This window comes from Oncorhynchus gorbuscha, linkage group LG24 (assembly GCF_021184085.1).
Source record: "Oncorhynchus gorbuscha isolate QuinsamMale2020 ecotype Even-year linkage group LG24, OgorEven_v1.0, whole genome shotgun sequence".
Classification (NCBI taxonomy): domain Eukaryota; kingdom Metazoa; phylum Chordata; class Actinopteri; order Salmoniformes; family Salmonidae; genus Oncorhynchus; species Oncorhynchus gorbuscha.
The window spans coordinates 45553659-45572089 of record NC_060196.1 but is presented as its reverse complement, the minus strand read 5'-3'; the positions used below and the strand labels follow the sequence as shown (position 1 = coordinate 45572089).

Here is an 18431-nt window from a genome sequence, read left to right as displayed (position 1 = left end):
CAGCTCTCTCCTGAACAAATGAGTCCTCTTCACTCGGCCTCGCACAAAACACACACACAGTCATTAAAGCAGCCCCTCTTCCTCCCTTTGTCTCCCTTCCACAACCCATTAAGTAGGACTTACAATCCTCCTGACTGCCAACGAGGCCAATCAGGGACACTGAAGCTCTGTTTTGACAGTAAGTAATGTCCATTACCAGGCTCTCCCCAGCCAGTAAGCAAGCCACTATGACCTCAGCCATCTTCCATGGTCACCCAGCCAACCAGGGTGCATTAGCTCACAGTGGATGTGAACCACATACAGACGGGTGGTGACCAAAGTCTCTCCTATGGAACAGCCCTGTAGGAAATGGCTAGTCAGGATGTTTCAGGGATTATTATATGGACAGAAAAAAGTGTTTTAATTCGCTGGCTTCCTGTGTCCTATTGACAGGTTGACCAATAAATGGGGCCCAAACTCCCATCCTATCCAATGTCCTAAAAAATAATTTATTTGACTCTAGTACAGAAATATTGGAAGGACACAAACATGCACACAAACACCTCTTCAGCAGACACCACTTGGCAGTCTCCAAATAAAACCTTTGAGAAATGGAACCATGTACATCCAGTACCTGAACGTTTCAGAAGTGTTCTATTAATAGCTGGCTGCTATCTTTATCACCACAACATCAGAAAGTATCCGACACAGGGACAGACAGAGGATGGGAGAGCATGTAAATCCAAGGCTCTCACAGTGAAAAGGCACAATGGCGGTTTACTTTACAGCAGCTCAGCGAGGTAAAGCATTTTAAGTGCATTTTAGGTTTAGAGTAACAATTAGGGTTAGGTTAAGGGGTTGGTGGTTAGGTTTAGGGTTACAGATTAAGGCTATGGTAAGGGTAAGGTTTAGGGAAAATAGGATTTTAAATGGAAATTAGTTTTCGGTCCCCATGAGGATAGAAAAACATAATGCGTGTGTGTGTGTGTGTGTGTGTACTGCTAGGTGCTGAAGAGACAATTATGTATTTCCTTTAGAACGCATTAGAGTGCCTAATGCAGTTTCTAAGTGGTGGAGGAAGGGAGGGAAGAAAGCCCTGTGAAATTTCAATAACACGCTGAGCTGTTACAAAATGAAACACTGCTTTTAAATGGGTCCATAAAAAAGGTTAGTGTCATTACTTTCAGCTTACTTCCCATTTTAGTGTATTGACCGTCTGAAACCCTCTAGCTAAAATTATGAGCATGAAAGAAAGTTTACTGTCTGTATTTGTGTTCAGATAATGATGACTGCTTTCAGACTAACATTTTATTAGCCTTTACTTTTTCCCCAGAAGGCCAACACAGTACCAGCGTTTAAAAGCATAACGCCAAAATAAGTTCATGTTATTCCACCAAAAGTACATTTCCTCCAGCATATGTAGGTTCAAAGACCTTTATGGCAGGGCATACAGCATATGTAGGCTCAAAGACCTTTATGGCAGGGCATACAGCATATGTAGCTTCAAAGACCTTTATGGCAGGGCATACAGCATATGTAGGTTCAAAGACCTTTATGGTAGGGCATACAGCATATGTAGGTTCAAAGACCTTTATGGCAGGGCATACAGCATATGTAGGCTCAAAGACCTTTATGACAGGGCATACAGCATATGTAGCTTCAAAGACCTTTATGGCAGGGCATACAGCATATGTAGGTTCAAAGACCTTTATGGCAGGGCATACAGCATATGTAGCTTCAAAGACCTTTATGGCAGGGCATACAGCATATGTAGGTTCAAAGGCCTTTATGACAGGGCATACAGCATATGTAGGTTCAAAGACCTTTATGACAGGGCATACAGCATATGTAGGTTCAAAGACCTTTATGGCAGGGCATACAGCATATGTAGCTTCAAAGGCCTTTATGGCAGGGCATACAGCATATGTAGCTTCAAAGGCCTTTATGGCAGGGCATACAGCATATGTAGGTTCAAAGACCTTTATGGCAGGGCATACAGCATATGTAGCTTCAAAGACCTTTATGGCAGGGCATACAGCATATGTAGGTTCAAAGACCTTTATGGCAGGGCATACAGCATATGTAGCTTCAAAGGCCTTTATGGCAGGGCATACAGCATATGTAGGTTCAAAGGCCTTTATGGCAGGGCATACAGGCTGAAGTAGTAAATAATGTGACAGACCGACTATAACACAACTGACTGGAATCTACCAGAGACAAAAACAGAGACAATATGGGTCAGCTGTCATAGTTCAATCCCTAAACTTCCCCAGCGAAACAACAAACTGTCATTTTCAACATGAGTAATTAGGAAAAAGCCAACCCCCTACCCCAATACTCACTTACGATCACACACAAACACATACAAAACAAGGAAACAGAGAGTGACTGTGGTGATTCAGCACACACCATGTCATGTGACATACACACCATGTCATGTGACATACACATCATGTCATGTGACATACACATCATGTCATGTGACATACACATCATGTCATGTGACATACACATCATGTCATGTGACATACACATCATGTCATGTGACAGTAGTGATTCACAATTAGACCCAAGCAAATCACGAGAAAACAAAAATTAATAATTTACCAAAAAAACAGTGCAAACAGAAATGTTATTTGTCCCTAAACAGAGAGCACACAGTGGCAGAAAACCTGCCCACTGTGACTGACACAAAACCCTAAATTAAGGAAAGCTTTTGACTATGTACAGACTCTGTGATTATAGCCTTGCTATTGAGAGAGGTCACCGTAGGCAGACCTGGCTCTCAAGTGAAGACAGGCTATGTGCACAAAATTAGGTGGAAACTAATGAAACTGAGCTGCACTTCCTAACCTCCTGCCAAATGTTTGACCATATTAGAGACAAATTTTCCTCAGATTACACAGACCCACAAAGAATTTGAAAACTAATCCAATTTTGATCAACTTCCACATGTATTAGGTGAAATACCACAGTGTGCCATTACAGCAGCAATGTTTGTGACCTGTTGCTACATAAAAAGGGCAACCAGTGAAGAACAAACATTTTAAATAAACCCATATTTATGTTTATTTATTTTCCCTTTTGTACTTTAACTTCGCACATCGTTATAACACTGTAGATAGCAATAATATGACATTTGAAATGTCTCTGTTCCTTTGAAACTGTTGTGATTGTAATGTTTACTGTTCCTTTTTTATTTCACTTTGTTTATTACCAATTTCACTTGCTTTGGCGATGTAAACATATGTTTCCCATGTCAATAAAGCCCTTTGAATTGATTCAGCACACACACCATGTCATGTGACAGTGGTAATTCAGCACACACACCATGTCATGTGACAGTGGTAATTCAGCACACAAACCATGTCATGTGACAGTGGTATTCAGCACACACACCATGGCATGTGACAGTGGTAATTCAGCACACACATCATGTCATATCAATAGCACACCAACAGAAGGTCAAAACAATCCGTGTTAGGGGGTATGTGTAATAATTACGTGCTGCTTATGAATGTGTTATGTATGGGATATGAATGTATTGAGAGGTCCTTATATAGGTAACCTTCATGTATAGTATTGCTGCAGAGGGTTCACCCTTGCACAGCTTCAAATGACACAGCATACTGCTTTCTCTTCGAAGTGGTTATTTACATCATGTCATGTGGATATTCTGATCTAACGCAGAGACCACTATGTCATTTGGTATGACAAGCCAAGCTTTTACCAATATTGAGTGAATTCCTGTGGCCTAGACTGTGAGTGACAAGTTATACAATAGGGCAGGATGGATGGTAACTAACAGGAGTCAGCTGAGAATCAATTTAATAACATTATTCAATTGATTCATTTCAGATGCCTTTGACAACCTTCCTGTCCAAGGCCCTTCTACCCTGATTGCTCAGTTTGGCCGGGCGGCCAGCTCTGAATTTTTTTTGTGGAATTTCACATCTAAGGGAAGTGTAAACGGAATGTAGTTATTTAGGTGTGGGAATGCCACAGGGTGTGTGTTAGGCCAGCAGCAACCAAAATCTGTGCAGTTGAACATGGATCACAAGCAAACATCACATGTGAGAGAGAGAGAGAGAGAGAGAGAAAGGGAAAACAGAACCAGGTTAAGGAGGTCAGAGGTCAAACTAATTAAACAACACAACCAACCTAGAGGATTACAGGATCCAGGCTGCATCACATCCGGCAGTGATTGGGAGTCCCATAGGGCGGACCACAATTGGCCCAGTGTCGTCCGGGTTTGGCCGGGGTAGGCCGTCATTGTAAATGAGAATTAGTTCTTAACTGACTTGCCTAGTTTAAAAAAAGGTTAAATAAAAAATGTAAAAATACTGTTTATAGAGACACACACACATATTTGGATAACACTGGCCGTGTCTTAATACCCATACTAGCATCCTAAATAGAAGGCTGTTTGTGTATGTCAAAAACGTACGTTTTACAGTATGTGACATTTTGAAAATTCTGTATGATTTAAAATGCCCAGATGTCATACTACTTATGTCGGGCTTCTCATGCAGTATGGATGAATTGTACGCTTTCGGGAATTTCACACCCACAATACATACAAACAGGATAAAAGGAGGGCTTTGAGATTTGAGATTTGTTTCTCTGAAACAAACATAAGATTTATTGAAGATGGCACAGAAGACAAGCAAAGAGTCTCATGCAATGTTCAAATGTTAGTCGTTTTTTGTTGTCCTTAAAATGATCATGACTATTTCATCCTTAATCTTTGAAAACAGATTGATATTTGCAGCCTGCCATGCCTTTACTTTAGCTAAATAGCTAATATTAGCTACATGCTTTAGTAGGAATTGAAGTTAGCTGGATACCCGATAAGCACACAGTTGTCGAGCAACCTTTCCGGTTTATATACAGTTGAAGTCGGAAGTTTACATACAGTTAAGTTTGGAGTCATTAAAACTCGTTTTTCAACAACTCCACAAATGTCCATGTCCATTCTGCGGCGATACGACATCCCATCTGGTTTGCGCTTAGTGGAACTATCATTTGTTTTTCAAACAGGACAATGACCCAATACTCTTCCAGGCTGTGTAAGGGCTATTTGACCAAGGAGAGTGATGGAGTGTTGCATCAGATGACCTGACCACCACAATCACCCAACCTCAACCCAGTTGAAATGGTTTGGGATGAGTTGGAGCGCAGAGTGAAGGAAAAGCGGCCAACAAGTGCTCAGCATATGTGGGAACTCCTTCAAGACTGTTTCAAAAGCATTCCAGGTGAAGCTGGTTGAGAGAATGCCAAGAGTGTGCAAAGCTGTGGCTGATAAGAAGAATCTAAAATATGCCAAATATTTTTGTTTAACTCATTTTTGGTTACTACATGATTCCATATGTGTTATTTCATAATGTAGAAAATAGTACAAATAAAGAAAAACCCTTTAACCTGTTACTCCTACCCCCTACTTTTTCGAACATTCTGTTAAAAATCACGCAACATTTCAGCACCCTGCTACTCATGCCAGGAATATAGTATATGCATATGATTAGTATGTGTGGATAGAAAACTCAGACGTTTATAAAACTGGTTAAATCACGGCTGTGACTATAACAGAACGTGCGTTTCATTGAAAAGTGCAGGAAAATCTGATCACTGAAAATGGAAAAATATATATCCATGCGCCACTTCAACCGATTGATAAAGGTGAACCACATTAAATGGGGCTGAGGTTGCAATACCTACAGCTTCCACACGATGTCAACAGTCTTGTCATTTGCCTAGGCTTTGTTTCTTGGTCAAACAAACAAGAGACAGCCCATTTCTTCAGGTCTCCGACCGGATATTTTGGTTGAGATTTACCCGGACATTATTTCCAGACGTACAGCTATAGAATATACATCGCCTCGTGATCAATTTGATCGCTTATTAACGTTTACTAATACCTAAAGTTGCATTACAAAAGTATTTCGAAGTGTTTTGTGAAAGTTTATCGTCAACTTTTTAATTAAAAAAAATGACGTTACGTTATAAAACGCTATTTTTTTCGTTGATCACACAGTCTTCATAGATCGAAATCTAGGCTATATATGGACCGATTTAATCGAAAAAAAGACCCAATAGTGTTTATGGGACATCTAGGAGTGCCAACAAAGAAGATGGTCAAAGGTAATGAATGTTTTATATTTTATTTGTGCGTTTTGTGTAGCGCCGACTACTTGTTTACGTCCCCTGCGGGTCTTTTGGGGTGTTACATGCTATCAGATAATAGCTTCTCATGCTTTCGCCGAAAAGCATTTTAAAAATCTGTCTTGTTGCCTGGATTCACAACGAGTGTAGCTTTAATTCAATACCCTGCATGTGTATTTTAATGAACGTTTGAGTTTTAACGAGTGCTATTAGCATTTAGCGTAGCGCATTTGCATTTCCAGATGTCTAGATGGGACGCCTGCGTGTCAGGTAGGAGCTTAGAGGTTAATGAGTAGGCTTGTCCAAACTTTTGACTGGTACTGTATATCTAAAGAAATAAGACAGGTTCTGCTTCTGTTGCCTGTTTGAGTGTTTGTATAAAAGCTACTGATTCCATGAGCTTCAAGCCTCATGCAACCACAACATGTCGGATAAAGCAGTTTCACCAATATTTTTTATCTTTGCTATGCTGTAATAAAGGCTTTACACTTTTTTTGTTAGAACAGTCTCTCTGGTATTACTGATTGTAACATCTGCTTCGATCTCACACCCTCAAACACCTAGATCCCCTGAACACAGTTCACTCTCCAGATCCCAATCACCTGAATTCTAATCACCTGTTCGCAAACATGTATGCCATTACCACACACTATTTAGTTCAGTTCTTTGCACCCCATCACTGTGAGGTATTGTTTGTTTTGTGACACACGTCTTTCAGAGGTCTGTTTTTCCTGTGATTTACTCCTCCCGCGTATGAGATTTTTTTTGCCTGCCTCAATAACGACGCCTTTTGCCTATTCCCTACTTGTACTTTAGCCTATCAGATTTCCTGTTATCTACCTATTGCTTCATCTTCCGGAACTACGTTACTAGCCTTTTCCCTCACTGTACTGTTGCCCTTTTGGACGCACTGTGTATGACCTTCTGCCTGCCCCTGGACCCAGCTACATGCCTCCTCCTGTGTATGACCTTCTGCCTGCCCCTGGACCCAGCTACATGCCTCCTCCTGTGTATGACCTTCTGCCTGCCCCTGGACCCAGCTACATGCCTCCTCCTGTGTATGACCTTCTGCCTGCCCCTGGACCCAGCTACATGCCTCCTCCTGTGTATGACCGTCTGCCTGCCCCTGGACCCAGCTACATGCCTCCTCCTGTGTATGACCTTCTGCCTGCCCCTGGACCCAGCTACATGCCTCCTCCTGTGTATGACCTTCTGCCTGCCCCTGGACCCAGCTACATGCCTCCTCCTGTGTATGACCTTCTGCCTGCCCCTGGACCCAGCTACATGCCTCCTCCTGTGTATGACTTTCTGCCCATCACTGGACCCAGCTACATGCCTCCTCCTGTGTATGACCTTCTGCCCATCACTGGACCCAGCTACATGCCTCTTCCTGTGTATGACCTTCTGCCTGCCCCTGGACCCAGCTACATGCCTCCTCCTGTGTATGACCTTCTGCCTGCCCCTGGACCCAGCTACATGCCTCCTCCTGTGTATGACCTTCTGCCTGCCCCTGGACCCAGCTACATGCCTCCTCCTGTGTATGACCTTCTGCCTGCCCCTGGACCCAGCTACATGCCTCCTCCTGTGTATGACCTTCTGCCTGCCCCTGGACCCAGCTACATGCCTCCTCCTGTGTATGACCTTCTGCCCATCACTGGACCCAGCTACATGCCTCCTCCTGTGTATGACCTTCTGCCCATCACTGGACCCAGCTACATGCCTCTTCCTGTGTATGACCTTCTGCCTGCCCCTGGACCCAGCTACATGCCTCCTCCTGTGTATGACCTTCTGCCTGCCCCTGGACCCAGCTACATGCCTCCTCCTGTGTATGACCTTTCTGCCTGCCCCTGGACCCAGCTACATGCCTCCTCCTGTGTATGACTTTCTGCCTGCCCCTGGACCCAGCTACATGCCTCCTCCTGTGTATGACCTTCTGCCTGCCCCTGGACCCAGCTACATGCCTCCTCCTGTGTATGACCTTCTGCCTGCCCCTGGACCCAGCTACATGACTCCTCCTGTGTATGACCTTCTGCCCATCACTGGACCCAGCTACATGCCTCTTCCTGTGGTCCTTTGCAATAAACACCTGCTGCTTCCTGCGCTTGAAACCAGCTCTCTGTCTTCCCTTGTGTTCATTACACTGAAAATGTATTTAGTGTTGTTTTCACTATCCCAAATTATCAGAAACATCACACTGTAATCTACCAGCACCTGTTTGTCAAACATAATATGCACGCAGCGCTTGCACCTTACCGTCCTTTTTTTCTTGGTATCTAGTAGTTTCCGCAACTAAGTCAAAATGTTCCGTACATCTGCCTTCCCCTTTCCCGCCTGAGCAACCAGGCGGGAAAGGGGTTTCTTATTCATGTTCTCATCCATTTTGCTGTCACATGTTATGGTGTTCAGAGTTTGTTATAATCAATTTATTGATGTGAATGTGATAGGCTATAGGTCAGGCCCCATTAGTCACTTGCATTTGATGCATACATGTGTCACATAAAGAGAGCAAGAGTTGAGGGAATAGGTCATGTTTTTCCAAAACAAATGAAGGATTCCGGTAACCAAACTTTCCAGTCAGAAATGGCTGTAATTATGTCACAGCTTCAGCAACACAGACAGCACGATAAACACTGTTGATGTTCTTTGGTGGCCGCGGCAGCAGTGAGGAGTGCGAGACAATGGGTGCTAGTCACACAGGCACTTGCTGTCATTTATTTGAACACAGGGCAGCAAGTCTGAGCCCGGCCTGGCACAATCAAATCAATTTCGGTCAGACTCCCTCTAGATTAATGTGTGTATCTTAATTATTTCATCAAACAGTGCGCTTAAAGCATCAGACAAGTTCAGTGCATATAGTTGATTTTATTAAAACAGATAGGGTGTGTTTTATATATGAAAAACTACAACTTTTAAAATCTATTTTTCTAAAGAACAGACAGGATCTCTGTAGACAAAGATTTTGTTTTGGGTCGGCGACAGCCTTACCACATGTTTATTAGGTTACTCATTGCCTTCTTTGTGTTGTTTCACTCTTCACACTGGTCCCTCTCACATACTAAACTCACCCAATGTGCTAATGTTGACTTTAAAGCTTCTGGAACCCTTCACTCACTGCCTTCTCAAAAACACCTCACTCATAAGGCTTCTTCATGCAGGGAAGTACTCTTTCTCTCTCTGTCATTTTAAATACATTATCTCCCCACAGTAAGTCACATGCAGGATGATTATCATAGCTGTTTCGTATGTGTGGCATTGGCACATTAATAATTTAATACCAGCAGCAAGTCATTTCTCCTGACTGGAGCCAGATGTGCTGCTGCTCTTCCTGTACAGCTGACTGGGTAGAAGCCTGAGGCGCGGTAACAGCAGGTGAATGGGTTCACATGGATGATCCCTAATCTGAGCAGCAGGAAGCTGAACAGCCAGCTCACTGAGACCAGAGCCTCCTCAGATTGATCATATCCCCTAGTCTCATCACCTACTGTACCTACCTGTTCTCTTGTTCATTTGCTCTCCCTTTTATTTCTCTCCTTTGTCTCTATCATTCTCTCTTTTCTTTCTTTCATTCTCTCTTTTCTCTTTTATTCTTTCTTTTCTTTCTTTCATTCTCTCTTTCTTTCTTTCTTTCTCCACAGCATGGTTACTAATTTGAATAGTGAACACTGTTAGTTTCCAGCATTTCAGAGCATGGTACATGGTATGTGCGCTCGCATGTGTCTGTGCGTTTGCATGTGAACCTGGAGTGGAAGTTTAGAGCGGCTGGTATACTGAGCGGTTCACTACAGGGTGGTGATGACTAGTTTAGAGCGGCTGGTATACTGAGCGGTTCACTACAGGGTGGTGATGACTAGTTTAGAGCGGCTGGTATACTGAGCGGTTCACTACAGGGTGGTGATGACTAGTTTAGAGCGGCTGGTATACTGAGCGGTTCACTACAGGGTGGTGATGACTAGTTTAGAGCGGCTGGTATACTGAGCGGTTCACTACAGGGTGGTGATGACTAGTTTAGAGCGGCTGGTATACTGAGCGGTTCACTACAGGGTGGTGATGACTAGTTTAGAGCGGCTGGTATACTGAGCGGTTCACTACAGGGTGGTGATGACTAGTTTAGAGCGGCTGGTATACTGAGCGGTTCACTACAGGGTGGTGATGACTAGTTTAGAGCGGCTGGTATACTGAGCGGTTCACTACAGGGTGGTGATGACTAGTTTAGAGCGGCTGGTATACTGAGCGGTTCACTACAGGGTGGTGATGACTAGTTTAGAGCGGCTGGTATACTGAGCGGTTCACTACAGGGTGGTGATGACTAGTTTAGAGCGGCTGGTATACTGAGCGGTTCACTACAGGGTGGTGATGACTAGTTTAGAGCGGCTGGTATACAGAGCGGTTCACTACAGGGTGGTGATGACTAGTTTAGAGCGGCTGGTATACTGTTTAGCGGTTCACTACAGGGTGGTGATGACTAGTTTAGAGCGGCTGGTATACTGAGCGGTTCACTACAGGGTGGTGATGACTAGTTTAGAGTGGCTGGTATACTGAGCGGTTCACTACAGGGTGGTGATGACTAGTTTAGAGCGGCTGGTATACTGAGCGGTTCACTACAGGGTGGTGATGACTAGTTTAGAGCGGCTGGTATACTGAGCGGTTCACTACAGGGTGGTGATGACTAGTGGTATTAAAGTGAACAGCTGATGATTCAGTTCAATCCAGTAAAGCTCCATTTACGTCACATAATGGAGCTTTGGATCGACGAGTCATTTTCATCACCATCTTAGTAGTCGAAATAGGGAAATACGTACTGCATAATAATATCTCAGGATTCTTTCTTAAAAAAACAAACCCTTTATTGTCTTTTTTTGGTCAGAAAGGGCACATTTAGTTGGCCTAAGTGTTGATCTTTTTTACAAGTTCATGTTTTATTTTTGTCTTTCTCTCCCTGCAGTGTTACTAAACTGTTGTTCTTTTATTCTGTTCAAACTGTTCTTAAGAAGGGTTCAGTCGTGGATGTGAAAATAGTGGAGGGCAGATTCACCATGACTTCAGTAGCTGCTGTATCTCCATATCACCTACAGCAATAAGAGATAACAATTACCAAGATAAATATTCAGTTGAACTGACAGTATGACCAGGCTACTAAGACCACATGTACTTTCAGTGTTTCCCCCAAATCCATTGAGCAGCGGTGAACTGCTAAATCGTTGCCGCCACAATTTAATATAACAAAAACGTTTTCAGTGTAAACTTAAATGACTGAAACCAGATATAAAGTATGAAGAAAAGATAGAGGCATGTATATATATATACATATATATATATATATTACACTGAACAAAAATATCACCGCAACATGTAAAGTAAATTGGTCCCATGTTTCATCATTTGAAATGAAACAGCCCTGGTGGTAGAGCCTACAGTGATCTGAACTAGCTGTTGCAATAGGGGGTTTTGTATGAACTGAAGTCCAGAGGGAGACAGTATGACACAGTTATTGTTTCATCGCAGTTTGATATTAATAATGAATACTCTTGTCACAGTGGCTGTTGTCTCACTGACCCAGTGACATTTTCACAGTGTTCACGGTGTTTGATTTGATTTCAGACTAAAAAGGCTATGTTTAAAATGGCACCCTTTTCTCAATATAGCCCACTACTTTTGACCAGGGCCCTAGGGAATAAGTCTCTCTTACTTGATGTCCGTGGCTGTGAAAGCTGACGTCCACACAAGTCATTGAATAGAGATTAGTCCCGACAATCTGATTATAGGTCATAGGCATCGTCCTTATTGGACAGAGGGAAATTTGGGATTGGGAGTGGTATGACTTTTATACATTCAGATCTGTGGGCATATCATTTGAATTTTTACATTTGAGCAGTTGGCATTTCACTTCCTTGCCTGAAGTAGGCTGTTCAATTAATTCAATTACGTGTATTTTTTAAAGAAGGGTTTCATGTTTGATAATGGTTAGATATCCTAACGCTATCTCAATGGCCGTGTCATAATATCCATACTCGCGTACTACATACTTAGCCTGCATAGTATGTACTCATTGTTGCATAGTATTTATGACATAATGTGTAGTAAAAAGGATGTAATATTCCACGACCATAGAGGACATCTTTGCAACAGGTTCACATACAGTTGAAGTCGGAAGTTTACATACACCTTAGCCAAATACATTTAAACTCAGTTTTTCACAATTCCTGACATTTAATCCTAGTAAAAAATCCCTTTCTTAGGTCAGTTAGGAATAAACGTAGAGATAATGATTTATTTCAGCTTTTATCACATTCCCAGTGGGTCAGAAGTTTACAGGCACTCAATTAGTGTTTGGTAGCATTGCCTTTTAAATTGTTTAACTTGGGTCAAACATTTCAGGTAGCCTTCCACAAGCTTCCCACAATAAGTTGGGTGAATTTTGGCCCATTCCTCCAGACAGAGCTGGTGTAACTGAGTCAGGTTTGTAGGCCTCCTTGCTTGCATAGGATTGAGGTCAGGGCTTTATGATGGCCACTCCAATACGTTGACTTTGTTGTCCTTAAGCCATTTTGCCACAACTTTGGAAGTATGCTTTTGGTCCATTTGGAAGACCCATTTGCGACCAAGCTTTAACTTCCTGACCGATGTCTTGAGATGTTGCTTCAATATACCCACATCATTTTCCTGCCTCATGGTGTCATCTATTTTGTGAAGTGCACCAGTCCCTCCTGCAGCAAAGCACCCCCACAACATGATGCTGCCACCCCCGTGCTTCACGGTTGGGTTGGTGTTCTTCGGCTTGCAAGCGTCCCACCTTTTCCTCCAAACATAACGATGGTCATTATGGCCAAACAGTTCTATTTTTGTTTCATCAGACCAGAGGACATTTCTCCAAAAAGTATGATCTTTGTCCCCATGTGCAGTTGCAAACCGTAGTCTGGCTTTTTTATGGCGGTTTTGGAGCAGTGGCTTCTTCCTTGCTGAGTGGCTTCTCAGCTTATGTCAATATAGGACTCGTTTTACTGTGGACATAGATACTTTTGTACCTGTTTCCTCCAGCATCTTCACAGGGTCCTTTGCTGTTGTTCTGGGATTGATTTGCTCCTTTCGCACCAAAGTACGTTCATCTCTAGGAGACAGAACGCGTCTCCTTCCTGAGCGGTAATGACGGCTGCATGGTCCCATTGTGTTTATACTTGCGTATTATTTATTGTTTGTACAGATGAACATGGTACCTTCAGGCGTTTGAATATTGCTCCAAAGGATGAACCAGACTTGTGGAGGTCCACAATTTTTTTTCTGAGGTCTTGACTGATTTGTTTTGATTTTCCCATGATGTCAAGCAAGGAGGCACTGAGTTTAAAGGTAGGCCTTGAAATACATCCACAGGTACACCTCCGATTGAACAATTATGTCAATTAGCCTATCAGAAGCTTCTAAAGCCATGACATCATTTTCTGGAATTGTCCATGCTGTTTAAAGGCACAGTCAACGTAGTGTATGTACACTTCTGACCCACTGGAATTGTGATACAGTGAATTATAAGTGTAATAATCTGTCTGTAAACAATTGTTGTAAAAATAACTTGTCATGCACAAAGTAGATGTCCTAACCGACTTGCCAAAACTATAGTTTGTTAATTAACAAGACATTTGTGGTGTGGTTGAAAAATGAGTTTTAATGACTCCAGACTTAACTGTATGTAAACTTCCGACTTCAACTGTATATAAACCGGAAAGGTTGCTCGACAACTGTGTGCTTATCAGGTATCCAGCTAACTTCAATTCCTACTAAAGCATGTAGCTAACATTAGCTATTCAGCTAAAGTAAAGGCATGGAAGGCTGCAAATATCAATCTTATTTGAGCTTTTCTTTCCATAATATGGACTTGATCTTCTGTATACCACCCCTACCTTGTCACAACACAACTGATTGGCTCAAACACATTAAATAATATATATTTTAACAAGGCACAGCTGTTAATTGAAATGCATTCCAGGTGACTACCTCATGAAGCTGGTTGAAAGAATGTCAAGAGTGTGCAAAGCTGTCATCAAGGCAATGGGTGGCTACTTTGAAGAAACTAAAATCTGTTTAACATTTTTTTGGTTACTACATGATTCCATATGTGTTATTTCATAGTGTTGATGTATTCACTATTATTTTACAATGTAGAAAATAGTTATTAAAAAAATGTAAACCTGGAATGAGTTGGTGTGTTCAAACTTTTGACCTGTACTGTACAGCCAGGCACATTTAACCGTTAGGCTCCTCCTCTCCTCACTTTTAGACAATTAAGGCAATGACTGTTTTCTCGTCTCCTCACTCCCCTGCTGGCTCTCCTGCATAGTTCTCAACACCAATATGCTGGTTAACTTTGCTATTATGCACACAGCAACATGGTCTAGAAAAAGGTGCCAATTCAACAGCGCACTGAATTTCAGAAATGCATATCCAACGCGGGAGATAGTGCATGTTATTAAAAATACACATACACATACATATATGCCTGGTTTTTTTATTATTAGTGTTCCACCATTGTTCTTACATAATATAACCATATACAATTTCAGTAGCACGAGTGATGGACTGTGACATCCCCACGGACTCCACAATGGATTAGGCCACTCAGACAGGCACCAATCAGACAGGCGTCTTGTGCTCCATGAAAAAGATGTTTTGCGACCGACTGCTCGACTAAAGAAATCTCGTTCCACCAACAGCCTGTCAACCAAACAATCAACTAGTCGACTACATGGGATCAGCCCTAGAGTGTGGAGTTTATTAGTTAATAATGTGGGCCATTAAGTTTGCTAGCTTTGCCTCAGGATAAACGAACACACACACACACACACAGTACATCTGTCATAGTACAGCTGTGTGACAGCCTTCCGGATGGAAACTACTGGAGAAACAATCATTCTTGTTATCTGAAGTACAGTATACTCAGCCTTCGTCTGAAACAACATCCTATTTCCTATATAATGCACAACTTTTGGACCAATATCATATGGGTAGTGCAAGGGGAATAGGTTAACCCTCTTTGCCACCCAATCCTCCTCTATATAGCAACATGCAATGGCCATGAAGACAGATGATGTTATCTTTTTTATCCAACCTCTCCTCTGGCTCCCAGCTGTTCACAACCAGGGTTGAAATGAGAAAACAGAAAAACAAAACATCCATCTTATCAGCTTATGTCTGTTTATTAGAAGGCTTAATACCGAAAGAGGTCATGCTTTCTACTGAACCATCAAAATGGGCAGGGACAGGGGTACAAGGGATGGTCCCAGTGGTGTGTACATCTGGTTCAGAGGTAAGCGCCAGCAACAGTGGGTGTGTTCCACTGCTGGGCCTCAATGGACTTTAGGGATTAAGGGGGAAGACCCCCCATAGGGCTGCACTGACAACATATCTGCTCAGAGACAAGGGAGGAGAGGAGAGAAGGAAACCCCCTGTCCTCATCCCCCCATCTCTATCCTCATCTAGGGTGTAGGGAGAGGAGGGGATGGAGGGAGAGCCCTCGGGTGGACCAGTAGCCTTTCACTCCCAACACCTGCCAGCCCATCCTGAGAGGGAGTCCAAACGCAACATACGCACACTCGTGCCAGCACACACACACACACACACACACACACACACACACACACACACACACACACACACACACACACACACACACACACACACACTTTACTAGTTAATAGAAGACTTCCATTGCTCAGGCTATCCGTTTAGTCACACATCATTGCTGCTTGCTCATGTAGACTATACACATCAATAAGCTTTATAAAGACCCAGATATACTGTAGATCAGGAGCTTATATTCATGCAAAGACCAGGGCGCATATTCATAAACCCTCTCAGAGTAGGCATTCTGATCCAGAATCAGATCTCCCCCAGTCCATGTAATCTTACTTATTATGATGTAAAATGCTAAACTGATCCTAGATCAGCACTCCTACTCTGAGACAGTTTATGAACACTGATGACTTCTAAACATATTCATAAAGAGTAGTGATACTGACAGAAACACATACAGTAGGTCTCTCTGACCCAGTTCTATTAGAGGTTGAACACTGGCATCACTGTACTGCCATCCAGGACTTTACAAGTCACTAACACACTCTGTTCTCTATGCCATGGCTGACGCCATCGCTTGATGCTAACAAGCTAGGGTGAACTATGGATGACCGTGATGATTTAATTCAGTCCTCCCTTCTCTACAGGCTGGGAGGAAAAGTGGTGGGAAGAGGGAGAGAATATATCCACCCTCCCTCAGACGCCTCGTCCCGCTGGGCCTAGGAAGGAAAAGCAGAGTGTAAAAGAGAGGGAGTGAACCCTCTTTCATCCTGCCTTCCCCTCCCCACCTCCCTCTCCTCTCCTGAGGAATATCTGATATTATCTTTCTTATCCAACTCCCTAAACCCAATCCCAATGTCCCGTCTTTTCCTCTCCAACCCAAAATTCCAACCCCCCTCTCCCCTTCCCTCCCCCTTACGCTATTGTCTCATCTGCTCCCAAGTGGCGCAGTGGTCTAAGGCACTGCATCTCAGTGCAAGAGGCATCACTGCAGTCCCTGGTTCAAATCCAGGCTGTATCACATCCGGCCGTGATTGAGAATCCAATAGGGCAGCGCACAAACCCGTGGTCTGGGTTTGGCCGGGGTAGGACGGCATCGTAAATAAGAACGTGTTCGTAAATGACTTGCTTAGATAAATAAAGGTTCAATAAAACACTTTTTAAATTATCACAGCTCCCTTCCTCATTTAACTCCCACCTCTATCCCTTCCCTCCCAATGTACAACCTCCCCTCTCCCTAATTTAGATTAACATCCCTCCCCATTCCTTACCTCCCCTACTGTCTAAGCAGCTCCTCCAGAGGAATGTCAAAAAATCCCTTTCTCAAACTCCCAACTCCACCCCCCCAGAAATACCTCTACCCCTCAGGGATGCCTCTGTCATGGAGGGACGTGTCAGGACACGAGAGACAGGCCAGAGGAGAGATAACAAGACAGGGGTAACATCTCTGGATCAGATAACCCTGATAAATAAAGCCAGGTCAAGTCACTGTAGATCCTGGAGAAACCTTCACTGACTGATTGGGAGAAGCCTGGATGAAACCTGGTTTATGGACTGTAGACTTAACACAACAACAGAGAGGTGGTCTGAATCAAGAACAATAACTTTAATTCCTAAGATTAATATTACAATTGAGGCTTATTTCTAATTTAAGGAATTTGGATAGTAACAATTGAGCTTGGGTAGGTCCAGTTTGGCACCACCTTTCAGGAACTAGAGATTTGTAGGACATTCTGGGAATCAGTGTTCTCTCCCAGCTGGGCATCCTTACAACACTGCTTTACAACACTGCTTTACAACACTGCTTTACAACACTGCTTTACAACACTGCTTTACAACACTGCTTTACAACACTGCTTTACAACACTGCTTTACAACACTGCTCGACACCATGTCTGCAACAATCGTTATCAAATGACTATCAGCTGTGAAAACTCAAAGACACTCCTTTTTTAAAGAATGAAAGGGCAACAATTTCCTAAAAAGTAAGAACCACACACATATGGAAGCACACACCAGAGCACATGCACACACGCCAGAGCGCATGCACACACGCCAGAGCGCATGCACACACGCCAGAGCGCATGCACACACGCCAGAGCGCATGCACACACGCCAGAGCGCATGCACACACGCCAGAGAGCATGCACACACGCCAGAGCGCATGCACACACACACCAGAGTGCATGCACACACACACCAGAGTGCATGCACACACACACCAGAGCGCATGCACACACACCAGAGCGCATGCACACACACACCAGAGCGCATGCACACACACACCAGAGCACATGCACACACACACCAGAGCACATGCACACACACACCAGAGCACATGCACACACACACCAGAGCACATGCACACACACACCAGAGCACATGCACACACACACCAGAGCACATGCACACACACACCAGAGCACATGCACACACACCAGAGCACCAGAGCACATGCACACACACCAGAGCACATGCACACACACCAGAGCACATGCACACACACCAGGGCACATGCACACACACCAGGGCACATGCACACACACCAGGGCACATACACACACACCAGAGCGCATGCACACATACACCAGAGCGCATGCACACACACACCAGAGCGCATGCACACATACCAGAGCGCATGCACACACACACCAGAGCGCATGCACACACACACAGAGCGCATGCACACACACACACCAGAGCGCATGCACACACACACACCAGAGCGCATG

The 18431-nt window shown here is 43.5% G+C and overlaps 1 protein-coding gene across 4 annotated transcripts in view; it reads right to left on the bottom strand.

The window, feature by feature from the left end:
- Positions 1-18431, bottom strand: part of LOC124012345 (rho family-interacting cell polarization regulator 2-like) — a 98602-nt gene that overhangs the window by 53653 nt on the left and 26518 nt on the right. The window lies entirely within an intron of this gene.